Here is a 16,206-nt window from a genome sequence, read left to right as displayed (position 1 = left end):
ATTAGATGGAAATTTTAGTCACAACGTTTTTGTTGTTTGACCTTAAAACTTAATTTTTGGAATTTTGAAAAGTGTGGAACCGGTTATTCTTTTTAAAAACTTAGCCTGGTGCATGGATTGTCACAATCGCGAACGTAATGCGCTACGAAATTGGAGATCCTAAGTTTCAACTCCCATCAAGGGGATTTTCAATTTTACCGAACAGGGAATTTGAGTTGGAATGGGAATTTTCAGTCTATATTTCTTGTGACGCAGGAACAACACTGGAAAGAGGACAGCCAGATGTGAAAATGGAGGGGTCGCGGGCGGGTTGCGATTCCAGGAATAAATTCTGATTCACTCAAGTTTCAGAATTCCAAATGTATGAAAATTCTAGCTTCATCGTTTCAACATTGTCTCCTTGTATTTTGTGATGCTTCGAAAAAAAAATTGAAAATTAGTTACAGATTTTGGTTTCTGAACTTCCATTAATCCAATACGTCAGAAGTTTCGGGGGGGGGGGGGTTGAACCCTAGAAACCCCCTTCTAAATACGGCCATGCTGCCTGTCCCATCATTTCCTGTGTCGAGATAACTCAGAAACTCAACAACTTCCTCGTTGTAGAGGGTTAAAAATGTTAAAGCACTGGCTATAATCACAGGTGGCAGAGTTCTACGAGGAGGGTATCCAAAAACTCGTAGTTCGTTACGATAAAGGTTTAAACCGGCAAGGAATTTATGTATAAAAATAAAGAAGTGTATGTAAATTCAAAAAATAAATATTTTTTTGGAGAAAAGTTTACTTATTTTGATTTTATTGCAGAACGGACCTTACTTGAAAAATAATCCTCGAATATATACATACCACATTGGAAACAAATTAAAGTAGTTTGATGTAGAATTTCTTATTAACTGAATTTCAGTTAACCATTTCTTTCATTACAAAAAACCATTTCTTTCATTACAAAAAAAAAAAAAAAAAAAAAAAAATGGGGAGGTGCAACAGCTTATGAGGGCAGGGTCTACCTTCCGACTGCTGGCCTCACTTCCACCTACCAGTTACAGGATGACGTGTGGAGAGCATGACGAACCTCCAGTTATTGTTGTAGGTTTCCATGACCAGGTTACGGTACTCATTTGTAGCTTCCCAAATTCTTCATGATGGTGGGTTGCCACCCGTCCCATACACAAGCTGAAATCTCTGGAGAAAAGTTGTTACACTTCCCTCAGGAGACCCGAACCTGCATGCATTCCGTAGCCAGAGCCCGAAGCATGATACCTTAGAGAGACACTTTCATTACAAATGTAGTTTAAATATAAGTGGTGATTTTTCTCTACAAAGACATTATTCATACCATTGTGTAAGGTAGAGTTCTCTCGTATATGTGTGCTATCCAGAAAGTACCTTACCTTTTGGTGGAGTGGGGCGAGGGGCAGGGCTAACGCTGCCATTTTGGTGTCAGAGCATCCCCTCACTCAGTATGCATCCATCTGTGAGCTGGTGTAGCGTGTGGTTCATGCTGCTTCTGCTGTGTTGTTGTTGATTTATATTGGCTCACACCGCCTATCCTTTGCGGTTTCTAGCCATCAATACTGCTTTATGTGATCCTACTTCTGCTTGTCGTCTTCCTCATGTTCCTTATGGCACTTGCACGATACACTTTCACTCGGGATTTTCAATATGGGAGGGTATCCTGGTGGGAATGTTACACTTTGAATGCCCTTGTTCTTTTTGTTTACATGGAAATCTTGTGTTGTCGTGCGAAGCTATATAACGACCACATGATGGGTAATCGAGGCTGACTTATCAGGGTTGGGATTGACACCGGAAATGGAACGTCTAGTCGGAGTAGGGTTTTATATAACGTTTCCCGATGGACTTGTCTTAAGAGGCATTGGAAAAACAGATGCGTTATTGTTTGGCTGGGATCTCCACATGGACAGGAAGTTGAGGGTACTGCATCTATTCTTGCCAAATGTTGATTTACAAGAACGTGACCCATGCACATTCTCAAGGTGAACACAATCACTGCCCAAGGTATTTTCAAAGATTGATACCGATTTGTGCGTTGAACTTGTAAGTGGTTGTGTTTTGGATTTCATCGTCCCATTCTTGTTCGATTTTCATTTTTACTCGAGGGAGCAAGTCTGTGTACGGTCATCGTAATGGGGTTATGTGTTCGTGTGTTCGAGCTTGCTTTGCGAAAATGTCTACTAAGTCTTGGAAAATCATCTGTGAATGTTGAGTTTAATATTTTGTCATGTTTGTATTCCAAGCTGACTGAGGAGGGGGGGGGGGGGGTAAGGAGGAGATGAAGTAGTTTTCCCAGGTTCGGTCTAGCGTTTGACCTTACTTTGGATGGGTTCACATATGGAATTAAATTTGTGCGAGATGGAGCTTATGCTATCGCTGCGATCTAATCTATTGCAAAAATCTTGCCACATTCCTCTCTTCGCGTGGGGATAAGTTTTTTGGCTTTCGCTTGTAGGCGTTTTAGTTCAAACAAATTTTCTTGGGTGTGGTGTCGTTCATATTGTGGGAGTTGTTGTCGTTTTCTGATCTTAATGTTTTCGCAGTCTCGCGTCCACCAACTTATGGATGGGTATCTGGCCGGGATACTGCATCTGGTATGAGTCGCACTGTAATCCATAGCAACCGTGATCGTTTCAATAGGATTGTAGTAACCTGAGGTTACATTTCGGATTTATTCCATCGCCTTACCGGGGGTAGTTGTCGGGTGTCCAAGAGATTAATATGGAACAGGGATGTACCTGTAAGAAGGTAATACACAACACATACTATGTGCCAATAATTATGTTCAGTCGGTAATGCATCTGACTACCATGCTAAAGGTCCCGAGTTCGATCCCCGGCCGGTTCAAATCTGGGAACTTTTCTAACGTTCGAAGTCCACCCAGCGTCGAATAACATGAGTACCTGGGGGGTATAGGTGGTCAGGGGCGTGATGCTGCTCACATAACCCCCACTCACAACCGGATCAAGAAAGTGTGGGGCATTTTTTTTTCTTTTTTTTACAGAGACTTTGACAATGACAGAGAGAGACAAAAGAAAGATGCAGGCAGTGGAGATGAATATTTTTTGGAGTATATTGGGGAAGACTATAAGAGATAGAATAAGGAATGAGGAGATCCGACAAACAGTGGGAGTGGTGAAGCTTCAGAACAGGATAGATCAGGCACAGATGAGATAGTTCAGACACATGAAGAGGATGGATGCAGAAAGACTACCAGTAAGAGCTTACAATGCACAAGGAGTGGGAATAAGGTCAAGGGGGAGACCAAGATGTCGGTGGAGAGAGCAGATAATGGAGAGTATTATAGAAGAGGATAAGATTGGAACACCATGAAAAGAGAGGAGTGGTGGAAGACCAGTAAAAAATGGAGAGACTTGACTTCTATGCCGACCCAGCCAGAGGCAGGAAACGGCAAAGGATGATGATGATGGCTTGAATTTATACATATTTCTTAGTGTTTTGCCAAAATAATACATATCTTTTAGGTATAAAGTGAAAGGAAGTCAAAAACCTTTAGTTTCACAAATGCATTGCGATCCGCGCGCGAGAGACAAAAGACAGACGATATATTCGGGAGTTGAATGGCTTCGTCTACGCGGCTGGTCCAGGGATACGTGCCTCCAGGTTACGTTGCCGAACAATAGGATAGTATAGCCAACCTAAGGTTGGGTATACATCCCCAATACATACAGGCAGCACTCCACTCCAACCAAAGTACAAGGCCAATTCAATTCAGGTAAAATTAATAGGAATAGACATTCCCAGATATGTTAAGATTAACAGAAATTAGGCCTAATTAGTAAAAGTATGATAAAACATCAAAATATTAAGTAAATAATAAGCCCCAGACCAAAATTCATTGGTTATCAAAAAGACATCCTTTTGTGGATAAACAGAATTCAGAGAGCACATGTTGCTTTTCAGGCAAATTTTTTTTTTAATACAGATATTTTCAGGATAATATTTGTGCAAGCACAAATTAACTTGCTTTCCCTGAAAATAACTGCAAGTCACAATTATTAGTACAAATAAACCAAAAAACATCAAAAAATCGATGTTTTTGGACAAAAGACAATCGGTCTCACAGCACCAGAGCCATCTGGTGAGAGTCAGTGGAACTAGCCCTGACTAGACTGCCATCTATTGGGCTTCTCAAGGTACTTGATGAAGGCAAGTAACCCAAGGTGCTGTGGACCAATCAGATGGCCTCATGGGCGTGGCTACCAGACAATACAACTGAGATAGCTTTTAACATGAGAGGAAGCCATCTTGATTTCACTTCTTGCTAACAGTTGGTACAGTTAACATCGCTCCAAGTTTTGGGCCAGAGTAGGCCAGTGGAGAGAGGACAATGGAGTAGCCATTGGACTCCAACATGTGAAATATCTACTAAGTGCTTGGAAATAGTCCAGTAGTGTATAATATGAACGAATTACAGCACTTGAAGTGCCTTAAAGTGCATGGAACCAATATCCATGAAAATTCTGAAATTCTCAAAACCACATGGTGAGGACAATGAGCCTTCAGGAAACCATGATGCTTTGTATCCAAAGACATCCATAATTAATCGGCACATCCTTTGTGATATAGCTCCCTGAAACAGTTCATTTGCAAGACAATACCCATATGTCTTAAGATACCGCTATATTTTTAGTGTAAATTCACAGAAAATCTCCCCATTTATAGTTGGAGTGAAAAGTGTTTGTTTCAAGGCCCATGTGTGATGAGGTGGAAGCAGAAGATGTAAGTACAATGCTTTTGTTACCCATTTTGTTGGTTCCAATTGTAAAAACAATCTTATAAGTTTGTGCAGTGCTTGTATATGGTTAAAAGTGATAATTTCCCGAATATTAAATGTGTCTTTCCAACAACTTGATTTATCAATTCATATTTGGGCGGGTAAGTCCGGGAAGCGTACTTCTCGCTCCGGAATAACTAGGCTGAAAGTCCCTATGATAAACCAGCAATCATTCCTCGGAATGGATGCTGGTCTACTGGGGACATCCTCCATGTTAATGGTCACTGGAGGACAGTGTAGAGCTGCACGGGGATGGGTGCGTCCAGGTTGCACAGCAGAGTAGTTTCATAGGTTCAATCAAGCCCAGAGTGGGTGAGTAGGTTAGGTTAACCTATTGCGATCCGCGCGCGAGAGACAAAAGACAGACGATATATTCGGGAGTTGAATGGCTTCGTCTACGCGGCTGGTCCAGGGATACGTGCCTCCAGGTTACGTTGCCGAACAATAGGATAGGTTAACCTAACCTACTCACCCACTCTGGGCTTGATTGAACCTATGAAACTACTCTGCTGTGCAACCTGGACGCACCCATCCCCGTGCAGCTCTACGCTGTCCTCCAGTGACCATTAACATGGAGGATGTCCCCAGTAGACCAGCATCCATTCCGAGGAATGATTGCTGGTTTATCATAGGGACTTTCAGCCTAGTTATTCCGGAGCGAGAAGTACGCTTCCCGGACTTACCCGCCCAAATATGAATTGATAAATCAAGTTGTTGGAAAGACACATTTAATATTCGGGAAATTATCACTTTTAACCATATACAAGCACTGCACAAACTTATAAGATTGTTTTTACAATTGGAACCAACAAAATGGGTAACAAAAGCATTGTACTTACATCTTCTGCTTCCACCTCATCACACATGGGCCTTGAAACAAACACTTTTCACTCCAACTATAAATGGGGAGATTTTCTGTGAATTTACACTAAAAATATAGCGGTATCTTAAGACATATGGGTATTGTCTTGCAAATGAACTGTTTCAGGGAGCTATATCACAAAGGATGTGCCGATTAATTATGGATGTCTTTGGATACAAAGCATCATGGTTTCCTGAAGGCTCATTGTCCTCACCATGTGGTTTTGAGAATTTCAGAATTTTCATGGATATTGGTTCCATGCACTTTAAGGCACTTCAAGTGCTGTAATTCGTTCATATTATACACTACTGGACTATTTCCAAGCACTTAGTAGATATTTCACATGTTGGAGTCCAATGGCTACTCCATTGTCCTCTCTCCACTGGCCTACTCTGGCCCAAAACTTGGAGCGATGTTAACTGTACCAACTGTTAGCAAGAAGTGAAATCAAGATGGCTTCCTCTCATGTTAAAAGCTATCTCAGTTGTATTGTCTGGTAGCCACGCCCATGAGGCCATCTGATTGGTCCACAGCACCTTGGGTTACTTGCCTTCATCAAGTACCTTGAGAAGCCCAATAGATGGCAGTCTAGTCAGGGCTAGTTCCACTGACTCTCACCAGATGGCTCTGGTGCTGTGAGACCGATTGTCTTTTGTCCAAAAACATCGATTTTTTGATGTTTTTGTGGTTTATTTGTACTAATAATTGTGACTTGCAGTTATTTTCAGGGAAAGCAAGTTAATTTGTGCTTGCACAAATATTATCCTGAAAATATCTGTATTAAAAAAAAAATTTGCCTGAAAAGCAACATGTGCTCTCTGAATTCTGTTTATCCACAAAAGGATGTCTTTTTGATAACCAATGAATTTTGGTCTGGGGCTTATTATTTACTTAATATTTTGATGTTTTATCATACTTTTACTAATTAGGCCTAATTTCTGTTAATCTTAACATATCTGGGAATGTCTATTCCTATTAATTTTACCTGAATTGAATTGGCCTTGTACTTTGGTTGGAGTGGAGTGCTGCCTGTATGTATTGGGGATGTATACCCAACCTTAGGTTGGTTATACATATCCCGGGCCCTCGGGAAAAGAAAAAGGATATGTGAAGCGGATCATTTTTCTTTACCCTTTACTACACTATACCCAAATACATACACAAAATATTTATATACACACTGAATTGTTATGACCACGCTGGTCCGAAAAGAACATATACATGAAAGAAAATAAATTTGCAATTATTCTTGCCCGTCACTTGGATATATGTTTGAGATATTGTTCTGTTCGATATATCGAACGATTTTCTAGACGGTATATAAATGGTTAATATAACACACACTTAAAAGTTTTCAATAAATGATTTTGGTTATTCATGTTATTATGTCTGCTTTTTGTCGCACTGAATACAGTTTTTGTATTCGAACTGAGCTGCTTAGTAGTTTTTAGATATGTATCTACTGTCTGCCCCTCACTCACTTGAGGGTGCAGTACCTTCAAAAAATGTTCACCATACACCTTGGTATGTTGTCCACATTTGATCACCTCACAATTGTTCTTCAATATCTCCTTAGGTGGAGATCGCTGTCGCCTGGCTTTGTGCACTTTGCGTTGCCATCAAATGTTTTTGTTGCTCGCTTGGCCGAGCAATGCTTTGACCTGGCTGCCCATTGGGATTGTGTACAATCTGTGGAATGCACTCATTTTGTGAAGTCTGTAGGATTGTCATGGTGGTTCGTTTCTGGATGTCAATGTTCGATTACGAACCCCTGACACACTCCCTGCTTCCCCATATTGCTGGAACGCTGAAAAGATTGTCTCTAGTTCCTGGTATAATATGCTTGGGGGTCTGCTGCTGCCTATGACGCCATGCACTTTTGTGTGTTTGCTCCGGGGTTTCGTGGTGACACTGAGGGGGAGTTGGAGTGATGTACTCACTGGCCCCACTTCACACGCAGGCTTTGACCTTACCCTTGTTGGTTTTGGGTTGTTCCTCATAAACAACCCTATATGTTTGGGGGTGCTTGCATATTTCTATTACCGCTAACCCTGGTTTGGTCGAACCTAACCCATCGGTAGTGCAAATACCCAATGATTGCTAAACAATATTTTGCTTGATTGGTAGTGAGTGATCTAGCATAGATTTGCACTCATAGGGAAATAAATCTCTATATGATGGTTGGACTCACTTTTGTGTCCAACAAAGAAATGGTCTGGTAGACAATAATGAAATTACCCTTTATACCACAATGAAATTGCCTTGGCATATAATACTGAAATAATACTTTTGTATACAATGAAATAATACTTTTGTACACAACAATGAAATAATACTTTTGTATACAACAATGAAATTGACTTTTGCATACAATGATAAAATAATCCCTTACACGATCTTGACATAAATTTTTCTATCCTATGTACAAATGGGTGAATGTCACAGACCAGACAGAACCTCATCCACAAAACCTCTGACCTTTAACATATATTAATACTAGTGTTCGAAAAATGTGTAGCTTTTTCTCCTCATCTTGTACCTGTTGTACACTCCTATCCGTGCGTCTTACCCTGGATGCGCTAGAGGGATACCAATACCTCTTATGCGACTAATACTATAGCGCAGGAGCCATACCGTCGCGTACTTCTCTCCTAGGTCCTACTGATATCGGGTTTAGAAAGAAACGTAGAGCTGACGAGCAGACATCTACAGTTTCCATGGGGAAGTATCACAAGGGTACGAGGGTGGAGCCATTTGTGCGCAGTTACTCGTCTTACCAACAGACTAAGCAAGTCGTAGGGAAACGGCTGCACCCCGTCGGGATTGAGGTTGAGTCCTCGTTGAATTCAGAGGCCCCTTGGCTTGAATTAACTTCTTTGAGGTACTCTCGATGCTAACACCGGATGTAGTAGTCTGAGCTTCTCAATGTAATGACTATACACCTTATAGCTACACCTCCACAACTTCATGTTATTGACATGTTGGTTGGGTAGGCTCTTACCGCTAACACAATGAACAAGATTAAATATGTTATCCGTCACCTGATCACTACAAACTAATGGACCGAAGAAGGTGTGGAACAATTTGTGGGTCTGTCCCTCTAGAGCTTTGCTTTGGAGATGGGATTTAAGAAAAACTAAGTCGTACACTTTGATCACAGTTCTGTTTTGCTGTGACTTATTTACCTTACTGTTGGCTTTGTTTCGCCTTTCGGCCGTCCGGGATACAGCCATGAACAATTGCTGATCCCATTCGGTTTGTTCACCTGTAGGAATACGGAAGTGTTCCATAACGGGGTTCCTGAGTGAAACATGTAGCCTAAGCTCTGCTGGTGCGTACCCAGTGGTGTCATTGATCGAGTGATTGATAATGCTAACCACTGCTGGTAATTTATCTGACCATGTTTTATGGTTTTCATTGCACATGAGCTTTAAGAGCTTTCCCATCTCGAGGTGCGTCCTCTCAACTAGATTGGCGGATGGGAGATACGATGGTATAAACAGAACCTGAATTCCCATATTTTCAAGGGTTTGAGTGAATTGCTTGGCCCTAAACTGGGGACCATTGTCCACTACAATTCTTTGAGGAAGTGAAAAATGTACAAAATATATATCTATGAGTTTCCTCAATATTAAGGGAGTGGTGGAATTTCTGAGCGGGTATGCCATTATGTATCTTGAACATCCCTCCAGAATGGTGAAAATGTACTTCTCTTGGCGCTTACTGGTTGGGAGTGGGCCTACAAGGTCGCAGAACAGAGTTGCTCCTAACTGTTTGACATGATGGACCTGCAAGACTTGCCGAGGGGGATGAAGGTTCGGTTTCACCTGCTGGCATTGAACACAGTCAGTCACCCAAGCCTTGACTCCTCGCCTCATACCTGGCCAGAAAAAACTACGGAACACCTTATTATGTGTTTTGTCTACTCCTGGGTGCCCATCATCATTGTGATATGCTATGAGCACCTGTGAAACTAGATTCGGGAATGTATATTCTGAACTTATCGACAAAGTGAAAGTCTTTGACCACTAGTAGGTCATTGACCAGTTGGTATTGCTTGCTCCAATTTCTGCACCTAGGATTGCTATCCTGTTCCCCCCCCCCTGCAGGTAATCTATGATTGCTTTGGACCTGGGATCCCTTTCTTGCTCTCTCTGGAGATCGTCTCCGGACAGATTAGCTATGGGTTGGGGTAACACTTGAATTGGGTTGACACGTCTAACCATCTCTTGCTGTCTTTCCGGGATGCGGGATAGCATATCCGCTAGACAGTTCGTACGACCAGCCACATACTCTACATCAAACTTGTAGTTCTGGAGTTTGAGGAACCACCGGGTGAGGCGTACGTTCCACGAATAGGCTGAGTTGAGCCATGAAAGACTCTTGTGGTCGCATAGGATGGTGAAGGTCTGACCTTGCAATAAAAATGAGAACTTCTCTAAGCACCATACAATGCTTAGGAGTTCAAGTTCTGTGGAGGTATATCCTAACTCGTAATTCTTCAGAGATCTGCTAACGTATCCGAATGGCCTCTTCTCTCCTTCACAATATTGGAAGCAGAATCCCCCCACCCCTGATCCCGAGGCGTCGGTCTGGAGGTAAAACTTCTCTGAGAAGTTGGGGTGAAATAGTTTGCAGTCTTCCTGGACTACTGACTTCAGCGCTTCGAACGCCTTTTGGGCATTCTCGTCCCACTGCCATTTGGATCCTTTTCGTAGCAGGTCGTAAAGAGGTTGGGTGTATTCATTATAGCTGGGAATGAACTTACGAATCCACCCGAAAGAACCTAATATTTTCTGCAATTGTTTGATATTAGCAGGGGGTTGCAGGTTGGATATGGATTCCACATATTCCGGGCACATGGATATGTGTTTAGAATTGACTATGTGCCCTAAGAACTTAATTTGTTCTCTGGCAAATGAACATTTGGACAATTTGAGGGTTATGTTAGCCTTTTGAAAGATGGCAAGTACCTTACTAACGTGGACTAAATGTTCTTCAAAGGTGGCAGAGAAGATTGTGATGTCATCGACATATGCTAAGGCAAACTCCTCAGTACCACTCAGCAGTTTATTCATTACTTCAATGAACACCTGCATGCTATTGATGTGACCAAAGATTAATCGCTTAAATTGGTACATCTTGCCATTGAAAGTAAAAGCAGTGTACCTCCTAGACTCCTCTTCTAGGCCTATCTGCCAAAAACCAGAAGATATATCTAAGGTTGAAAAGTACTTTTTACCTTGGAATTGTGTGAAAATTTCCTCCATGTTGAGGGGTTTCAATTTTAAAGGCAGGATAAGTTTGTTGATCTCTCGTTGGTCTAACGTGAGACGTAGAGATCCATTAGGCTTTTGTACTACCAAAACTGGGGATACATATTCAGAATTTGAGGGCTCAATTATGTCCCATTCAATGAGCTGTTTGATTTCCTCCGCTACACCATCTTTGTACTTTACAGGGATGGGATAGTTTTTTCTAGCAACATACTCAGACTTGTGGAGGGTAATTTTGTGCTCGTGAATGTTGCACTTGCCTGGGCGGTCACTGAAAACAGTTCTCATTTGACACAGTGTTTGAAACAACTGTTCCTTTTGAGCTTGGGAGATACTGGTTGCATTGTTTGCGACATCTCGTATCTCGGGTATGGATGCCATGTCAGACTTCTGGAAGGTATCCAGGGGAAATATATCCAGCTTGTGGATCTGTGCTTCCTCGTCTTGACTTGCATCGGGACCTATCGGCAAGAACTTAGTGATCGTGGAGTGTGACCCTTTTCTGAACATTAATTGGTGGGATGAAAAATCTATTTGTGCATTAATCCCATATAACCAGTCTAAACCTAAAATACAGTCTATGCTGAGTTCGTTTACGACCACGAACTCTACGCAAATCTCCGTACCTTCGACAATGACACCTACTGAAGCAGTTCCTAGGATTTTTTGCTTTTTAGCACCTGAGTAATCTACTAACTTGATATTGTCACACTTAATGAGTCTGGGCCGGGATGCATTGTGCGTGATCTGTTTCCACATCTTGGAACTCAGCACAGATACCTCAGCACCAGAATCGACGAGCGCTTTGGTAGGTACATCTACCAGAGTCACCTGTATTACCGTACCATACCTATTGTTATGCTTATTTATAGGGACTACACAATTGTTACTGGAGCTACAGAACTCATTCTCTATTGAGTCATATTCATCCAAATTTAAAAATGCTATATTTACTAACCTAGGAGGATTCGTTACACCTTGGCCACCATCACCCCCTGCGAGAGCAGCACTGGCTAGTTTCCCGAGGGTTGGTCGTAGGGCAGAATGGCATTCATCTCACTCTGTTGAGATCCCATTTGTTTACCCTTGGGTGTGTGACCAGTTTTGGTGAACCATTTTACCTCATCGAGTGCGTTAAGTATGGTATCCATACCTCGTGGGCTGAAGTGAACCAGGTCAGGTCTCATGTTTTGACCGTAACCCATGGTTTCTTCGAACAGCGACATGTTCATTTCTTGGCCCTTATGCACAAATTTCGATGAGGAATCCAGAACTCTTACATTGCTATTATCATCAAGGGATGATATTTTTGCAGTCAATGAGTCATACATGGCCCAGAACCTGTGTCGGTTCTCATTGGCTAACCTGGGAACTGGTGGAGGAGTCAGAACAATGACCTTCTGAGCACCTTTCCTCTTTAGGGTGTAAATGATATCCTGGAGGTTCCGGAACACCTGGTTGGTGTCCTTCCCTCGGAGCATATCATTTGTGGATATCATTAATAACACATTTTTATGAACACACTTTTCCCTTCTCAAAGCACTGAGCAACTGCGCTGAGGTTTGTCCAGATATGCAAAGTCCGATGTGGTAATTACCATCACTGTCTCTTTGGACAGGATACCTGAATTTTCTTTGCGCAAGACGTGATAACATTGAGTCACCCACTGCCTGATACTGATTTATCAGTGGAGTGTGCTTGCATGAATCTGAACATTGTGGGACAGGTTTAGGTTTGGCATCGCCCTTCCCCACGTCAGGACGTTGCCTACCTAGTTTCCCTGGTTGTGCATATTTGGATGCACCTCAGCGAGATGCTCGGAAGACCCGTGTGAGCTGGTGGAACTCTTACGCTGGGACGTTCCACCCTTTCTCCGGTCTACCTTGGTTCTGTTTGGGTACTCCTTAGGCCGGGAGCCCCTCGCAGATTTGCACATGTGAGCATCCTCCTTTTTGGATGAACCGCTCGCTTCACCCTGACCACGACTCACATAGGTCCGGTTAATGCGAGTCGTAGTTTTCCCGTAATTGGGTCGTGCTGGCCTTGCAACTTCCCTCTCAGGATATTGTGGCACTTGCACACTCTCATACCGAAGTATGGAGTTGGCCACCTCCTGAAGAGAGACGAAGGGAGCCAGGATTAACTGGTCCTTCAAGCTGCGCGGCAGCTGTTGCACAACGTGGGTGAAAACCTGGTTGTCGGCGATTTCTGGCAAACGCAAGCCTAATCATTTTGACTTGGCGCCAGAAATATTTGTGCACTGATCTGTGCTGGGACGGGTTGTACCTTTCGTTGAGAGCCTTCGCCAGGGAAGAAGCTCTCCACCCATCCCTTTGGAAATATGAGAGGAACTGCCTTTTGAAATCCGAGTAGGACTTGAACTTTCGTTCGTTCCTCACGTACCACTGCCCTGCCTCGTCCCGTAGACAGAACGAGATTATTTGGAGGGCATCCGCCAAATCTACCTCCAGGAGAGTGAGATCTCTCTCAAACTCCTGCACAAAATCGGAGGCCAGCCTGTTCCCCTGCCCGTTAAAGGTTGGGAGCTGTTTGAGATCAGCAAACCTAACCCTAGGTTTGCTCTTGTTCCTCCTCCGGTTCTTCCTCTTCCTCTGGCTGCGGACTTCGGCGTCCGAGCTTTCGGAATTGGATTCCGGGGAGTTACCAAGTGGGTGGTACTTGTTAGGGGGAGACACATAGCCACTACTATGGTCAGAGCTTTCGTAACCCTTAGGTCGTCGTTTGGCTTGGTACAAGGCCTGGTGGACAGACACATTCCGTGCAGGTGAGACGGGCTTGGTGGCTGACGTAAGTGGAAGGGTGGACTGAGTAATTCGTCTCTCCATCCCCTCCAGGCAAGCAAGAATCCTCATCAGGCTTGCATCGTCAGACCTTTGTTCTGCTGGCAGCTGCTCCTCACCAACCCTTTGTTGTGAGGAGGTGCGCTGCTCAGTGACTTGGCCCTCGGAAATGCATACATGCGAGCTGCGGCCTTCCGCCTGACAATTCGGCATTTCCTTCCTCACTTGCTCGAGAACCCTGTTCTCGATCGTGACCATGTGGTCACTGCAAGTGAGCTCTCTGCATATATTTTCTAGGGCATCTAACCTCCCTAGAATTTGAGCTGTGGTGGTCTGATTGTCACCGCCTTGCACTTCGCCAACGAGTTCCCTCAGTTGCGAAATCTGGCCTGACACTTGTGTAAAATCCCTTTCTAACCTTAACTCTAAGTCATTACATTGGATCTCTATTTGGTTAATTCTATTGGTGTTGGTCGCTACTTGCTTGGTTAACAATTCTGAGGTCTTCGTGGTGGCATTGTGGATGGAGTCCAGTCTGGCCTGGAATTCCGTCCTTACGGCTTCAAGTTTCCTATTTACTTCCGCCGATGCCTTGGCAAATTCCCTACCCTGAACATCAAGTTTCTGATTAACGCTTTTAGAGACTTTCGCTTGCTCCTGGAGCATTGCCACAATGAGGTCAAGTTGGGGGTTACTACTGGTACTTGCACTACCGTTGGGTGGGAACCCACGACCTGCTGGCTGTTCCAGCGACCTTGATCTGGTATTCATATTTGGGGAGTGCCGGTATTGAGTCTCATAATCTTGCGATCCGCGCGCGAGAGACAAAAGACAGACGATATATTCGGGAGTTGAATGGCTTCGTCTACGCGGCTGGTCCAGGGATACGTGCCTCCAGGTTACGTTGCCGAACAATAGGATAGGTTAACCTAACCTACTCACCCACTCTGGGCTTGATTGAACCTATGAAACTACTCTGCTGTGCAACCTGGACGCACCCATCCCCGTGCAGCTCTACGCTGTCCTCCACTGACCATTAACATGGAGGATGTCCCCAGTAGACCAGCATCCATTCCGAGGAATGATTGCTGGTTTATCATAGGGACTTTCAGCCTAGTTATTCCGGAGCGAGAAGTACGCTTCCCGGACTTACCCGCCCAAATATGAATTGATAAATCAAGTTGTTGGAAAGACACATTTAATATTCGGGAAATTATCACTTTTAACCATATACAAGCACTGCACAAACTTATAAGATTGTTTTTACAATTGGAACCAACAAAATGGGTAACAAAAGCATTGTACTTACATCTTCTGCTTCCACCTCATCACACATGGGCCTTGAAACAAACACTTTTCACTCCAACTATAAATGGGGAGATTTTCTGTGAATTTACACTAAAAATATAGCGGTATCTTAAGACATATGGGTATTGTCTTGCAAATGAACTGTTTCAGGGAGCTATATCACAAAGGATGTGCCGATTAATTATGGATGTCTTTGGATACAAAGCATCATGGTTTCCTGAAGGCTCATTGTCCTCACCATGTGGTTTTGAGAATTTCAGAATTTTCATGGATATTGGTTCCATGCACTTTAAGGCACTTCAAGTGCTGTAATTCGTTCATATTATACACTACTGGACTATTTCCAAGCACTTAGTAGATATTTCACATGTTGGAGTCCAATGGCTACTCCATTGTCCTCTCTCCACTGGCCTACTCTGGCCCAAAACTTGGAGCGATGTTAACTGTACCAACTGTTAGCAAGAAGTGAAATCAAGATGGCTTCCTCTCATGTTAAAAGCTATCTCAGTTGTATTGTCTGGTAGCCACGCCCATGAGGCCATCTGATTGGTCCACAGCACCTTGGGTTACTTGCCTTCATCAAGTACCTTGAGAAGCCCAATAGATGGCAGTCTAGTCAGGGCTAGTTCCACTGACTCTCACCAGATGGCTCTGGTGCTGTGAGACCGATTGTCTTTTGTCCAAAAACATCGATTTTTTGATGTTTTTGTGGTTTATTTGTACTAATAATTGTGACTTGCAGTTATTTTCAGGGAAAGCAAGTTAATTTGTGCTTGCACAAATATTATCCTGAAAATATCTGTATTAAAAAAAAAAATTGCCTGAAAAGCAACATGTGCTCTCTGAATTCTGTTTATCCACAAAAGGATGTCTTTTTGATAACCAATGAATTTTGGTCTGGGGCTTATTATTTACTTAATATTTTGATGTTTTATCATACTTTTACTAATTAGGCCTAATTTCTGTTAATCTTAACATATCTGGGAATGTCTATTCCTATTAATTTTACCTGAATTGAATTGGCCTTGTACTTTGGTTGGAGTGGAGTGCTGCCTGTATGTATTGGGGATGTATACCCAACCTTAGGTTGGTTATAGCATGCAATTTCTATTTTTGTTACATCACTTTTCTGCCACTTTTGGCTAATTG

The sequence above is a fragment of the Lepisma saccharinum genome, chromosome 1 (genome assembly GCF_977018435.1).
Source record: "Lepisma saccharinum chromosome 1, izLepSacc3.1, whole genome shotgun sequence".
NCBI classification, from domain to species: Eukaryota; Metazoa; Arthropoda; class Insecta; order Zygentoma; family Lepismatidae; genus Lepisma; species Lepisma saccharinum.
Note: the sequence above shows the minus strand (reverse complement) of the source record.